Source organism: Pseudorca crassidens, chromosome 16, assembly GCF_039906515.1.
Source record: "Pseudorca crassidens isolate mPseCra1 chromosome 16, mPseCra1.hap1, whole genome shotgun sequence".
Lineage (NCBI taxonomy): Eukaryota > Metazoa > Chordata > Mammalia > Artiodactyla > Delphinidae > Pseudorca > Pseudorca crassidens.
In genome coordinates this window covers 73904192-73920146 of record NC_090311.1, presented here as the reverse complement: position 1 = coordinate 73920146, position 15955 = coordinate 73904192, and the positions used below count along the sequence as shown (strand labels likewise).

Below are 15955 nucleotides of genomic sequence, written 5' to 3'. Positions count from 1 at the left end.
AGCCTGTGCTCCGCAACGGGAGAGGCCACAACAGTGGGAGGCCCACGTACCACAAAAAAAAAAAAAAAAAAAAAAAAATCCCGTATGCAGGAACGAAGATCCCGCGTGCCTCAACTAAGACCTGACGCAGCCAAATAAATAAATAAATATTTTAAAAATAAAGTGAAGTAAAAACAATTGAATTCAGCACAAATGAAAATCACCCCAAGATGTATCCTCTTACAGATTGACCTGCCTGCTTATTTCCTGTTGTTAATATAAACAGATTATTATCACAGATTTAATACCTTTTAATAAGTATTTTTTTAAGTTTTAAAAAATAAGCTCATCTCTGGAAACCACTCGTCCACAACAAATGGTACAGAGGTTTGTATTGTCTAGAATTTTACAACTGGTATCCCTTGAAAGAACAATTTGCCCTTTAAGCTTTGATACCCCCCTCCCCTTCTTTCCCAGGAGTGCGCCTGGATAGGCAGGATCACCAAGGCTCAGAGGAGGCTCTTACTCAAAATCCCGTTATCTGTCAAACAGCAGTGGCAGTAACAATAGTGAATATGTATTGCACCTTCACTGTGCTTTGCACTATTAGGAGTACTTAATCTCATTTAAGCATCATAGCAACCCACCAGTAGATGTTACTATTATCATCAACACTTAGTAGAAGGATACAGAGGTATAGAGTTGTTAAAGTAACTTTCCTAAGGTCACTCAGCTTGTGGATAGCAGGTCTGACCATTGGGCTAAGGCACTCTATTTCCAGGGTCTTGCACTCGTTAAAATGCTGCACTCTCAAGTGCAGTGAGAGATAGGTCTCTCAGGCTGGCTCCCAAGCCCCTTCTCTGCCTCCCTTTCCCATCTGAAAGAAGGAAAGAATGAAGTGAGAAAACAATTGAACTGCCCAGCCACAGTATAGGTCCAGTCCAAATGTAATGATTCTCCTTTGGTGCTGTAGTAGCCAAGGATGAAGGATAAGATAACCTAGGTGAGATGCCAGCAGGCTCAGCGGTCACAGCCTTGTGTGATCAATTTTCTTGACCAATATAGAAAAATGTACCTTTGAAGCAGCACGAATGCTTATTCAAGAAATAAGTCACAATAGCCAGGACATGGAAGCAACCTAAGTGTCCATCAACAGATGAATTGATAAAGAAGATGTGGCACATATAGACAGTGGAATATTAGCCATAAAAAGAAACGAGATTGAGTTATTTGTAGTGAGGTGGATGGACCTAGAGTCTGTCATACAGAGTGAAGTAAGTCAGAAAGAGAAAAATACCATATGCTAACACATATATATGGAATCTAAGAAAAAAAAAAAGGTCATGAAGAACCTAGGGGCAAGATGGGAATAAAGACACAGACCTACTAGAGAATGGACTTGAGGATATGGGGACGGGGAAGGGTAAGCTGTGACAAAGTGAGAGAGTGGCATGGACATATATACACTAACAAAAGTAAAATAGATAGCTAGCGGGAAGCAGCCGCATAACACAGGGAGATCAGCTCGGTGCTTTGTGACCACCTAGAGGGGTGGGATAGGGAGGGTGGGAGGGAGGGAGATGCAAGAGGGAAGAGATATGGGAACATATGTATATGTATAACTGATTCACTTTGTTATAAAGCAGAAACTAACACACCATTGTAAAGCAATTATACTCCAATAAAGATGTTAAAAAAAAAAAAAGAAAAGAAAAAGAAATAAGTCGCAATAGCCAGGACATGCAAGCAATCTAAGTGACTATCAACAGAGGAATGGACAAAGAAGATGTGGCACATATATACCATGGAATATTACTCAGCCATAAAAAGAAATGAGATTGAGTTATTTGTGGTGAGGTGGATGGACCTAGAGTCTGTCATACAGAGTGAAGTAAGTCAGAAAGAGAAAAACAAATACTGTATGCTAACACATATATATGGAATCTAAAAAAAAAAAATTGTTCTGATGAACCTAGGGGCAGGACAGTAATAAAGACACAGATGTAGAGAATGGACTTGAGGACATGGAGACGGGGAAGGGTAAGCTGGGATGAAGTGAGAGAGACATATATACACTACCAAATGTAAAGTGGATAGGTAGTTGGAAGTAGCTGTATAGCACAGGGAGATCAGCTCGGTGCTTTGTGACCACCTACAGGGGTGGGATAGGGAGGGTGGGAGGGAGATGCAAGAGGGAGGGGATATGGGGATATAGGTATGCATATAGCTGATTCACTTTGTTATACAGCAGAAACTAACACAACATTGTAAAGCAATTATACTCCAATAAAGATGTTAAAAAAAAAAAGTCACCACCACAGAAGTCTGGACCCCTGGGTTATTTGCAGTTCTTTTAAGATACTTTTCAGTTCTTTCAAACAGCACTTCGTGTTAAACAGTAAAAGAGGGGTTATGGCACCTAATGAGTTTGATGGTTACTTGCTTGAATTGGTTTCTTTGCCTCACCAAAGACTGCAGGGGGACTGGGTGGTACCGGGCAGTGTTGTGTGGCTGCCCTTACCTTGACCATTTCCACAGCAGGCCTGGCCAGCAACAAGGCCTGACTTAAGCTATGTCTAGCTCTGTCACCATGCTGAGTTGTCCCCCTTTAGCTTGATAATGGGCTTTCCCCACCAGAAATATGTACAGTTAGGCTCCTTCACTTCTGCGGGGGCCTCAGGGGAGGCAGAAAACTTCATTTGCATCAAGATGTGCTATTATGTGTTAATTATATCTCAATAAAACTAGAAAAAAAAAGATGTGCTGGGTGCAGGTCAGCTTGCAGCTTTTCTCTTTCTCATTAACCTCCATTTTATAGAAATTATGGAATATTTAAAACATACAGAAAATTACAGATATTGTAAAAATCTAAGAGATAATGCCATTTGATATATTGACTACTTCCTTTCATTGTTTTTGGACCAAAAATTACAGATAAACCAGTGTCTGAGGTGCTTTTCAACTCTTCAGCTCTTTAAAAAGCAGTGATTTGAATTCCCTGGTGGTCCAGTGGTTAAGACTCTGCACTTCCATTGCAGGGGGGCACAAGTTCAATCACTGGTGGGGGAAACTAAGATCCCACATGCCCCGTGGTGCAGCCAAAAAAAAAGCAATTAGTATAATACAATTTTTTTTTAAATTTTTGGCTGTGTTGGGTCTTGCTGCACGCAGGCTTTCTCTAGTTGCAGCGAGCAGGGGCTACTCTTCGTTGCGGTGCGTGGGCTTCTCATTGTGGTGGCTTCTCTTGTTGGCTCTAGGCACGTGGACTTCAGTAGTTGCAGCATGCAGGCTCAGTAGTTGTGACACGTGAGCTTAGTTGCTCTGCGACATGTGGGATCTTCCCAGACCAGGGATCGAAGTGGTGTCTCCTGCATTGGCAGGCAGATTCTTGACCACTGCGCCACCAGGGAAGTCCTATAATACAATTTTTGAATGATGAAATATTTCAAAATTTGAGAAAAATTTTGAAGATAATATGTACATACAGTGTGGAGTAATGAAGTCTTGAGAGCAGAAAAGTAACAAAATGTGTAGTCCATTTACATATTTTTTTAAAGACTATTGCTTCCTGTAGTATAGTTTGTATGGGTAGGTGTGTGCTATCTTGATCCAGTTTTGAGGCCCTAGCTAGAAGCTTGTCAGTTCCTCTTCTTGAACAGCCCATTAAGTCCATACCACCGAACACCACCCTTATTGGGCTCTCACATTCTGGGGCCATCGTATGCTCACCCTAATTGCCCCAGGACTAAATATCAGACAACCAGGGACAGCCCCTGTGCCCCAGAACCTTCTGAAATTATTCAAATTAGCCAGTCCTACATCTGTTTGCTCTCTTTCCTTCCAGCAAAACCACAGTAAAGATGCTTGCCCATAGTTCCCCCTTGCTCTGCTGTGAGACTGACCTGGTACTTCCCTTGAGTGGTCATGGGTGGCATACTGTGTCCTCCCCTGAGAGCTGTGAGTACAAAACACTGTAAAACTCTTTCCGTTTTTTTCTCTTGATCTGCATCTGACGGAGCCATGCCTCATCCGAGGTAATATGGTTAAAACAGCTCCTTCCCACTGTGCCTTCTAGTTCAAAACCATCATGGCTGTGTAGGTGGGAGGGAGTCTGTCACTAAATTCCACGCATCTGTCCTCCAGTGCCCCTGAATACTAGCACCTTCTGGGGAGCAGCCCCTCCTGCCTCTGGTTCTTCACAGCAGAGTTTGTGCTCCCCAAGGGCCAATGGGCAAGGAGGCCAGGGATGGCAAGTGATTCTTTTTTTTTTTTAATAAATTTATTTATTTATTTTTGGCTGCATTGGGTCTTTTTTTTTTTTTTAACTATGCCATGTTTTTATTCAACTACAAGCAAATAGCAGAATTAACACAACATTCAGCAACTCCAGACCGGCTTTTCTTACACTGAAGAGTGATCAATTTAACAGGCACAGACTTCCAGATTTCTGATGACCTCTCACTCAGCCCTGCAGCTCATCTAGATGGCCAAGCTTTAACAGCAACTCTCTCCCTATTGCTTTTTTCAGTATTGCTCTTTAAAGGAGCCAGAGCAAGACACTGACACCCACTAACCAGCCTGAGATGTATCACATGGTGGGCTAGTGGACGTGCCGGCCCCTTGTTGTCTTCGTGAGAGACAGGGCTGTGAAAACACATGCCAGAAGATGCCGTCACAGACAATCCTGGGCTCGGGCTCACAAAGGCAGAGGCAATCAACCCTTTCTTTTTTTCTACCTCCCTTAAAGATTCTTTGATGCCCTGCTCTAATACTGCAGACCTGGTCTTTTTACCAGAATTTTTTTCTTCTTTAACGTCTGGGTTGTTATTCTTATATTAACATTTTGATGACCCCATCCTAGTACCAAAATATCCCCCACCAAAACGGAGTTCAAATTTGATCAAAACGTAAACCCCCTAGAATTACAGAGGACAGGCAGAAGGAAAAGTCACCCTAAACCTAAATCTGACCGCTCAGGGGTCAGGCAGGGGGAAGAGGAGAAATCTGCATGCATCACTAAACTGAAACACTGCTTGGGAACTCTGGGACCGTGTCCATCTCCTGGCTTTCCTCTACTTCCCAGAAAGCTGCTCGTACAGTTTGGGCACATAGTCATCCCATTCGGCCTGGTAACACGTGCCAGCCACCGGAGCCCCGAGCTCGTACTTTTTGCGGAAATTTGCCACCTTGAATTTGCCACGGTGGTCTCCAGATCTGTTGCTGAGAATGGGCTCATCACACTTCAGTGGCCTGTCCTGCTCGTAAACCAGCCAGGTGTAGCGGTGAAGGCCTGTGCCCTTGGGAGGCCCAGAGCCCACATAATCGGAGAGGACCGTGCCACTGCTGATGTCGTTGCCCTTCATGTTGACCACCAGGAAATGATGCCATTCCCTGTATTTGGGGTCCTTCCTGCTGGGAGCATCCGGGTCTGTCAAGACCAAGGTATACAGTTTACCTGGATCAAGGCCATCCCATGCAATGCTGGTGGACCAGTTCTTAACCTGGGTGGGTGTCAGCACTTTGCCCAGTTCGTCAACCTCCGCCCCGCCGTATTTGACCTGCCGCGGGTGCTGCGGCCTCTCGTCCACTTCCTGCAGGCTCAAAGGCCCGGACCACTTGCTGAGGTCCACCGGCATCGCGAAGCCGAGAGGATCGGACAGCAGGGAAAGCTGCAGGAGGACTCATGCAGGGTAGCAGCCCAGACTCCCAGCGGTCTGCAAGCTTTACAGAGGCAACTCTGGGTCTTATTTTTAAAATTCATAACAGAAAATATTTATTCAATATTAAGCACAATGGTATTTAGTACAAGTGAATGCTGGTACAAACTTTTTCTTTTTTAGTCTTGATATTTCAGATTATCTTTTTTTTTTAACATCTTTATTGGAGTATAATTGCTTTACAATGGTGTGCTAGTTTCCACTGTATAACAAAGTGAATCAGCTATACGTATACATATATCTCCATATCTCCTCCCTCTTGCGTCTCCCCCCCCATCCCACCCCTCTAGGTGGTCACAAAGCACCGAGCTGATCTTGCGTTGGGTCTTCGTTGCTGCGTGTGGGCTTTCTCTAGTTGCGGCTAGTGGGGGCTACTCTTTGTGGCAGTACGCAGAACTCTCATTGCAGTGGCTTCTCTTTATTGCGGAGCATGGGCTCTAGGTGTGCGCGGGCTTCAGTAGTTGTGGCACCTGGGCTCAGTAGTTGTGGCTCGTGGGCTCTAGAGCACAGGCTCAGCTGTTGTGGCGCACGGGCTTAGTTGCTCCGCGGCATGCAGGATCTTCCCAGACCAGGGCTCAAACCTGTGTCCCCTGCATTGACAGGTGGATTCTTAACCACTGCGCCACCAGGGAAGTCCATTGGCCAGTGATTCTTGAGCCTCACTCCATGTGGGAAAGATGTTAGGAAAGAAGGACAGAAGTGTGGGCCCAGGCCATGTGGGTTGCAATCCTCCTTCTGAGAGCTCACTAAATGCTAACGATTTTCATTACCTATGTTTTTGTCGGAAGTTTGCTTTTCTATCACTTGGGATTTCTTAAGCAGCAATGTGTCCTAACATTTTCATTTTGACCACTTTATTTATGAAAAGATAAACCCCAAGTTTTATCGTGGAAAATGGAACAAATTTGAGATCTTTATCCTCATAATAGGAGTGCTCAATAATGTTGACTTTGAAAGTTTCTGACCTACAGCAGATGAAAAAGGGGGATTGGGGTTTGTAAGTTAACAGTCAGTTGACTAAAGTGGTTTGATGTGTGGGTGGTAATGAGAGAGACAGAGGAAAAAAAGAGAGAGAGAGAGAGAAGGAAAGGATAGGACTTATTCCTCTTCTGTATAGTGAAAGAGAAACCAAAACTTTTCCTGCATCACAGACAGCCTCATATCAGGAATCATAAAAACTACCTAAACTCTTGCTCTTGTCAGGGTATCCCAAGAGGCAGGCCACATCGGGCGCTATAAAGAAACCAGGGGTGGGCTTCCCTGGTGGTGCAGTGGTTGAGAGTCCGCCTGCCGATGCAGGGGACACGAGTTCGTGCCCCGGTCCGGGAAGATCCCACATGCCGCGGAGCGGCTGGGCGCATGAGCCATGGCCGCTGAGCCTGCGCGTCCGGAGCCTGTGTTCCGCAACGGGAGAGGCCACAGCAGTGAGAAGCCCGCGTACCATACACACACAAAAGAAACCAGGGGGACTTCCCTGGTGGTGCAGTGGTTAAGAATCCGTCTGCCAATGCAGGGGACACGGGTTTGAGCCCTGGTCCGGGAAGATCCCACATGCCGCCGAGCTACTAAGCCCGTGCGCCACAACAGCTGAGCCTGCACTCTAGAGCCCATGAGCCACAACCACCGAGCCCACGAGCCACAACTACTGAAGCCCGCGCACCTAGAGCCTGTACTCCGCGAGAAGGCACCGCAATGAGAAGACCGCGCACCACAACGAAGAGTAACCTCCACTCTCTACAACTAGAGGAAAGCTCCCATGCAGCAACCAAGACCCAACACAGCCAAAAATAAATAAATAAAATAATTTAATTAAAAAACAAAACTATGGTCCCTCCTCATGCACATTCTTAACTAAATGGATCAACTTAACCACAGATAATTTAGCACTCCAATGGCCATTAAGAGAAACTTCTGACCTCCCCAAACTTGTTTTTCTCAGAATGAAATTAGAAGACTGTGGCTCTAAAATTAAACCGATTGAATGGCATGCATATTTTCATTGGTACCTGGAGGCTTCAAATGTATCCAAGATTCTAAAATTGCCACTTTACAAAATACCATTTCTAAATTAACCAAGGTGAAAAAACAATTGAAAGAGGACCATAAAAATCCTCTGAGGCCTCTTTTCCCCCTTCCCCCATCCTCTTTGTCTCTGGAGCCAGCTTCCTCTTTCCCTTCTGTACTGTCCCCGACTCCTCTATACACTCCACTTCCTTATTCTAATCCCCTTACTGAACTTTCCTTTTTCTCTGAACCTTTCCATGTCTCCTCCTCTCCTGAACCTATTAAAATCTACACCTCTTAAATCAGACCCTCTGAGGATCGAAATGCTAAGCCTTGACTAACACAACATTGTAAAGCAACAATACTCCAATAAAAATGAATTTAAAAAATGCTTTAATTAAAAAAATGCTAAGTCTCTAATTTCTTATGTTCACTGTAGTAAAGCTGAACTATGAGCCATAGTCAAAGATTTTCCCGAAGTAACTGAGGATCCCCAGAGATTTGCTGAGGAATTTAATATAGTCATTCAAACGTATCAACTGGGCTTCTCTGAGTTATATCAACTAATTCATATCCTTGTCAGTAAAGGCCAGGCCCACACTGAATGAAAACTGCCAATTGAGATGATCCTGAGAAATCTTTAGAATTACAACCTGGGGACAAAGAAACCCCTGTCGCCTTATTATCAGGCTCATGGAATCACCGAGTGACACCATTTGGCAATTCTTAGGACTTTCCCAAAACCAGTTGATCAGAATAAGATTCAAGCTTGTATCCACAAGCCCAATGAGCTCATGCATGATTATTATACAGCCAGCTCCAAATCGTCTTTAAAGAAAATTCTGGTCTTCCTTTGGGTGCTGAATCTACTTGAGTTGCCTTTAAATCTATGTTGATTAACAGGCTGAACTGAGATCTTTCTCTTCTAGTTAAAAGGACCAGGATATAATGGGAAATTATGTACACTATCGATTTAGTTAGTTTAGAAACCCAACTCACCCAAACCCTAGATGATTCAACTTAAAGGAAGACTACTAAAATCCTTAATCTTCAATTCCAGAATTGGAGGTCTCTAAACAAAAACAAAATCCTTCTGGTGTCCATGATAATTTCTAAAAGCTAGGACACTGGAAAAATTACTGCTACAAGTTTCAGTACTCCAAGCGCCTTCAGTCCTCTAACCAGCCTTACCAATGTCCTCAACCCCAAGGACGCTGAGGAAATACAGGGGATTTCCCCACTTCTTTCTCTTAATTGACTTGAAGAAACTACTCTATAGATTGGGGGCAAACCTCTTTCTGTCCTTTTTGCACCAGAGCTACACTCTCGGTGCTCAGCCCCACTACCATTAAAAAGCCCCTGCCTCAGAGTACTAAAATGCTTCAAATAGTGGGGGTCTCTAATAAACCTCAATAGGTTTTTATCTCTAAAACTATCCCCTTTTGCTTAGGCCCTCTAAGAGGTACTCACTGTTTTTGCCTTTGTTCCTCCACCTCTATTTACTTATTGACCCAAGATATCTTAGAAAAATAACATGCTGGAATTTCTTTCTCCCAAAAGGGAGAAACAATTCTAGAATTTGAGAGCAGCAACCAAAATAGCCAATTAGGTGAATCAAATGGCCCTTCAGCTGCTTTTTCTTTTCTCCATCTCTGACCTGGAGCTAATTCCAAGAACACTAATAATTGGTCCCTATTCGGTCAGCTACCACTTGCCTTATGGGCAAAATCCTCAACTGATATTTGCAGTACCCACATGCACCTCCTATTAAGATCCAAATAGGTCCCTCAAAACTTCTCCACAGGATTAATCAATACCCCAAAATAAAGAGGCCCTTCAAGGCATTAAACCAATAACATAAGGCCCAGGGCCTCATTACCCCCTGCACCAGTCAGTGCAACACTCGCATTTTACCTGTGAAGAAACCAAATAGTTGTGGACGGAGGCTTGTCTAGGACCTGCGAGCCATAAACAGTGTTGTCATCCCTCAACACCCTGTTGCCCCAATCCCTACGCTTCACTAGCCTCCATCCCTACTGAGAGCAAAATTTTTGGTGTGATTTAATTTCTGTAGTGCTTTTTTAAAGTATCCCAGTAGATAAGTCAATATAGTATCTTTCTGTATTTACTTGGGAAGGCCAGCAATATACCTTTACAGGAATGCCCCAGGGTTTCACTGAAAGCCCTTCTTATTTCTCACAAACTTCATTTATTTATTTATTTTTTGCCACACCAGGCAGCTTGCGGGATCTTAGCTCCCCCACCAGGGTTGGAACCCGTGCCCCCTGCAGTGGAAGCACAGAGTCCTAACCACTGGACCACCAGGGAAGTCCCCTCACAAAATTTAAAGGCTGATCTGGGACTTCCCTGGTGGCACAGTGGTTAAGAATCCGCTTGCCAATGCAGGGGACACGGGTTCGAGCCCTGGTCCGGGAAGATCCCGCATGCTGCGGAGCAACTAAGCCCATGCACCACAACTACTGAGCCTGCGCTCTAGAGCCCGCGAGCCACAAATGCTGAAGCCCCCACACCTAGAGCCCATGTTCCACAGCAAGAGAAGCCACTGCAAGGAGAAGCCTGCCTACCGCAATGAAGAGTAGCCCCCGCTCATCGCAACTAGAGAAAACCCACACACAGGAATGAAGACCCAACACAGCCAAACAAAAAAACAAACAAATAAAAGGCTGATCTAGATGATATCAAGTTCTCTGGAGGCTCCACTTTAATAGGATGTGTGGATGACTTAGTTCTCTGCTCCCCATCTTAAGCCTCCTCACAAGAAGAAAACACCCGTTTGCTGAAACTTCTAGCCAAAAAGGGGCATAAAGTCTCTAAGGAAAAAATTACAATTTGTTCAAATTCAAGTTTGATATTTAGGACATCTATTCTCAGAACAAGGACTGCATCTAGATCCAGACAGACTTCATGGAATCTTGAACTTCCCAAAGCCCCAAATCAAATGCAAACTGCAATGCTTTCTTGGATTGGCAGGCTATTTTCTCAGCTGGATTCCCCCAAATTTCCCTTACAGCCCAACCTTTATATCCCTTGTTAAAAACTACTAAACCTGACTCTTATCACCTGGGAAGATTCAGGTGACAGGACTTTCCAAATCTTAAAGGAAAATTTAATACCTTCCCCTGTCCTTGGACACCCCAATTATCAACTTCTTCTCTTCCTTTTTGTGTATGAAAAAAGAAGGGAATGCCCTTGGGGTACTCACCCAAAAGTATGGGATCACCACTGATGCATAGGGTATTACAGCCAACAACTAGAACCTGGAACCTGGGGATACCTCCTAACCCCCACCTCAGAGCTGTACCTGCTACTGCTCTCTTTGTAAAGACTGAAGAAATAGTCATGGGATCCTCTTTAACTATCTTTGTGCTAGATGCTGTTGAATCTCTTAACCCTCATCATAATCAACATTTTCCAGTAAGCCATCTCACCTCCTATGAAATTCTCCTGTTAACTGCCCCTTAAATCACTTTTCCTAGTTTAATAACTTTAACCCTGCTACTCTTCTCCCCTCTTTTACAGATGACACACACACACCCTACTCCCACCCCGTGACTGCTTATAGGAAATGCCCTTAGATAATGTTGACTTCTCATGGTTTACTGATGGTTCTTATTTAAAAGATGAACATGGTAACTATCGTGCTGGATATGCAATGTCAACTCTTCTTTAAGTAACTGAAGTGGCACCTTTGCCTTTGACTACTTTGGCCCAATAAGCCAAACTATGTGCACTCACATGGGCCTGTATCTTAGTCAAGGGCAAAACTGCCAACATGTACACTGACAGTAGCTATGCCTTTGGCGTGGCTCACAATTTGGCAACGTTATAGAAACAGCATGGCTTCCTTACTTTCAGCAGAGATCAAATTAAAAACAGCCTTTATGTTCAGGAATTATTAGAAACCATATTATTACCTGCTGCTTTGTCTATTATTAAGGTTCTGAGGCATGCTACGCTTGACTCTTTAGAAGCTAAAGGAAATCACCTTGTTAATATTTCCGCAAAAAAAAAAGCTGCCTTTTGGGACTCCCCTGGTGGTTCAGTGGTTAAGGCTCTGCGCTTCCAATGCAGGGGGCTCGGGTTCGATTCCTGGTCGGGGAACTAAGATCCTGAATGCTGCACAGCATGGCCCAAAAAAAAAAAAAAAAATGCTGCCCTCAAAGAGTTATTGTCCAAAGGAATTTGGACCCTTCTGAATGTTGGATCTGTCATCAGAAAACCCAATCTGTCCATGACAGCCATGACCCTTTAGTCTTCATCTCCACTGTGACAGCTAACTATAGCCACACCCCTTTGGATATTTTTCATCAAGTCAGAACTTCTACAACCAGATTCCTGTACTTTGCTTTGACCTCTTCCGTGTCATAGCTCTCAATGCAGCTAACCATACCTATTCCACCTGTACAGTTCTCAACACTAGGTTAGGTCTGCTTGCCATGGCAAAACAACTCCCTTCTGTATGGCCTTTGAGAACAAAGTCCACAGAACATGATGGTTTCTCCCTAACTGTTCACCAAACACCACTGACCCACTGCAAGGGCTAATAGAATAATCCCAATTAATGGCACTATTAATAATCAAACCCTAGCAGTAGTCTTACATGCACCACCTGATCTTATCTTTGTAACAAACGGGCCTCCTGATGGGCTTATGAATGTTTAGACAGTTGGCAGATTGGAGGCCAATGCTAGTTACTAGTATTTTTAACTGTCCCCTTGGACATTCATAATAAATCTGAAGTCTCCCATTGGTCCTGTCATTCATCTTCTCCATTAAACCTTCATTGCCACCTTAAATGGGAATTCCCAGGAGGTATACATGACTCTAGATTTGCTTTCATTGGAAGGGCACTTATTCATGCCAGTGAACAAATGAATAGAAATCTCTCTGGAGGAACTTCCCTGGCAGTTCAGTGGTTAAGGGAACTAAGACCCCACATGCTGCACAGCGTAGCCAAAAAAAAAAAAAAAAAAAAAAGAAGTCTCTCTGGAATTGGGAAAACTTGCTGATTCTACCAATAAGGCAATAGCAGCCCAATAACAATTACTTGACTCATAGGCCAGAGTAGTTTTGGATAATTGCTTAAATCTTAATTACCCAGCATTTGTGTGATTGCAGACATCACCTACTGTGCATGGATAAATTCTTCTGGAGAAGTAGAAACCCCATAGGCATACCTTAGATATATTTTGGGTTTGGTTCTAGACCACCGTAAGAATACGAATATTGCAATAAAACAAGTTACATAAATTTTGATTTCCCAGTGCATATAAAAGTTATGTTTAGGGCTTCCCTGGTGGCACAGTGGTTGATAGTCTGCCTGCCGATTCGGGGGACACGGGTTCGTGCCCCGGTCCGGGAAGATCCCACATGCTGTGGAGTGGCTGGGCCCGTGAGCCATGGCCACTGAGCCTGCACGTCCGGAGCCCGTGCTCTGCAAAGGGAGAGGCCACAGCAGTGAGAGGCCCGTGTACCGCAAAAAAAAAAAAAGTTATGTTTACACTATACTGTAGTATGTTCGGTGTACAATGGCATTATGTCTAAAAAACAATGTACATACCTTAATTAAAAAACACTTTATTGTAAAAGAATGTTAACCGTCGTCTGAGCCTTCAGCGAGTCATAATCTTTTTGCTGGTGGAAGGTTTGAAATATTGTGAGAATTACCAAAATGTGACATAGAGACACAAAATGAGCACATGCTGTCAGAAAAATGGTGCCAATAGACTTGGTCAATGCAGAGTTTCCATACACCTTCAAGTTGTAAAAAAAAAAACCTCTATATCTACTAAGCACAATAAAGTGAAGTGCAGTAAAATGAGGTATGCCTGTACATAAAGTTAGGGAACAAGCATATTGGCTACAACAAATTTCACTGACAATCCATGGTCCTTTGATTTGCTTTTGGCTTAAAATCCCAATTTTTAGTGGTCTTTTATTGATATAGAAATATTCAGTAATTTACACAATATTTTAAAAATTATTTTTATCAGTTTCTAAGTTACTATGTAAGATTTAACTTAATGTACCAGTTAATGGTCTATCAGAAGATTATATTCTTCTGCCTGGAAGTCTTCATTAAGAAAAAGGAGATTTTTGGGGGGGGAACTTCCCTGGTGTGCAGTGGTTAAGACTCTGCACTCCCAATGCAGGGGATCCAGGTTCGATCCCCGGTCAGGGAACTAGATCTCACATGCATGCTGTAACTAAGAGCTTGCATGCCACAATTCTAAGGAGCCCATATGCCGCAACTAAGGAGGCTGCCTGCTGCAACTAAGACCCAGCGCAACCAAAATGAATATTTTTAAAAAAGGAAAAGGACTTCCCTGGTGGTGCAGTGGTTAAGAATCTGCCTGCCAGTGTAAGGGACATGGGTTCGAGCCCTGGTCCGGGAAGATCCCACATGCCACGGAGCAACTAAGTCCGTGTGCCACAACTACTGAGCTCTGCGCTCTACAGCCCGTAAGCCACAACTACTGAGCCCACGTGCCACAACTACTGAAGCCTGTGCGCCTAGAGCCTGTGCTCTGCAACAAGAGAAGCTACCACAATGAGAAGCCCGCGCACCGCAACGAAGAGTAGCCCCTGCTCACTGCAACTAGAGAAAGCCTGTGTGCAGCAACAAAGACCCAACACAGCCAAAATTAAATAAATAAAATAAATTGATTTAAAAAAAGGATATTTTTTGATGTTTTATAATACAATAATATCAAAACAAAACTCATTTAAAAAAAACTTGTTTTATTATGGAAAATTTCAAAACTACAGAAAAATAAAGAGAATAGTATAATTTAAAAAAAAGAGAGAGAACTGACCAACAAAGATGAAAATGCAGCAAATAAATGAAAAGTGATAATGCTGGGAGTGAAACTGGAATTGAGTATAAATGGAGTTACAGAAGAACTAGCTAAATGGGGGAATGTTGACACTGCCGCTGTTCAGGAGACTAGATCTGCAGCCAGAGGAACCTGTTGAAGGGGAACTGATCAACAGAAATGAGGAAAGACCCAACACAGTCAAAAATAAATAATAAATAAATAAATAAATTTTTTAAAAAGTGGAAAGGATACAATGTTGCAAGCTGATCCAAATTTATAAAGGTGTATGACAGTTCACCAAGGCATTGAAAAAATGCTCGTTCTATTATTTGTAAATTATACAACGAAAAGAAGAAGCAAGCATTCTTCAGACTACTCTTGGAAAGTTTTTACAAATAAAACACTTTAGGGAATTCCTTGGCGGTCCAGTGGTTAGGACTCCGAGCTTCCACTGCAGGGGGCACGGTTTGATTCCTGGTTGTGGAATTAAGATCCTGCAGGCCACACGGAGTGCCCAAAAAAAAAAAAAAAAAAGTTAAAAAAACCCCACTTTAACGCAGACATAGAGAATGGACTTGAGGACATGGGGAGGGGGAAGGGTAAGCTGGGATGAAGTGATAGAGTGGCATGGACATATATACAACTACCAAATGTAAAGTAGATAGCTAGTGGGAAGCAGCTGCATAGCACAGGGAGATCAGCTCGGTGCTTTGTGACCATCTAGAGGGGTGGGATAGGGAGGGTGGGAGGGAGACGTAAGAGGGATGGGATATGGGGATATATGTATACATATAGCTGATTCACTTTGTTATACAGCAGAAACTAACACAACATTGTAAAGCTACAATAAAGATGTTAAAAAAAAACCCACGTTAATGCTTAAGTTTTCTAATAAGCTATAGAACACAAAATAAATATCATTTTTTGTATTGTTTTAATTTCCCAATACACTTTTTTTTTTGGTGTGGGGAGAATTAGCTCACCTTTTAATTGAGAGTGTGAGAAGGAAAGAGTAAACATGTTAACTTTAGCAGCAAGAATGCTGGTCTAAGGATTATGAAAGGCAAGTTGGCTTTTATCCCATTTGATGCCAATATATGTGTATACAAGTCATAATCCACAAGGAGTGTTTAAGGGCAAAAATGTAGCTTCTTAGCATACAAAAGCTAATGAGCATTTGAAAAATATTTGAACTTGGAAATTAAATAAAACCTTAGTAACAGGGCTGTGTGCGAGTCTGGTGATATCTGCTCAAGGATGGCCCTATGCTGGCACCAGAAGAACATTGCTTGTCTAGGTGTTTTTATACTGCAGAGCTGGTTGGAAGACAGGTTACAACTGGAAAAGCCAAAGAAAAGCTTCCATTAACTTCATCTTATTTTAGGGTTCTGGTTCTTGGAACGCTTCAGCTTCCAT

At 43.2% G+C, this 15955-nt stretch overlaps 1 pseudogene; it reads right to left on the bottom strand.

Moving 5' to 3' along the window:
• Nucleotides 1-4327: 4327 nt before the first annotated feature.
• On the bottom strand, nucleotides 4328-5714 carry LOC137208551 (phosphatidylethanolamine-binding protein 1 pseudogene; annotated as a pseudogene).
• Nucleotides 5715-15955: the final 10241 nt, after the last annotated feature.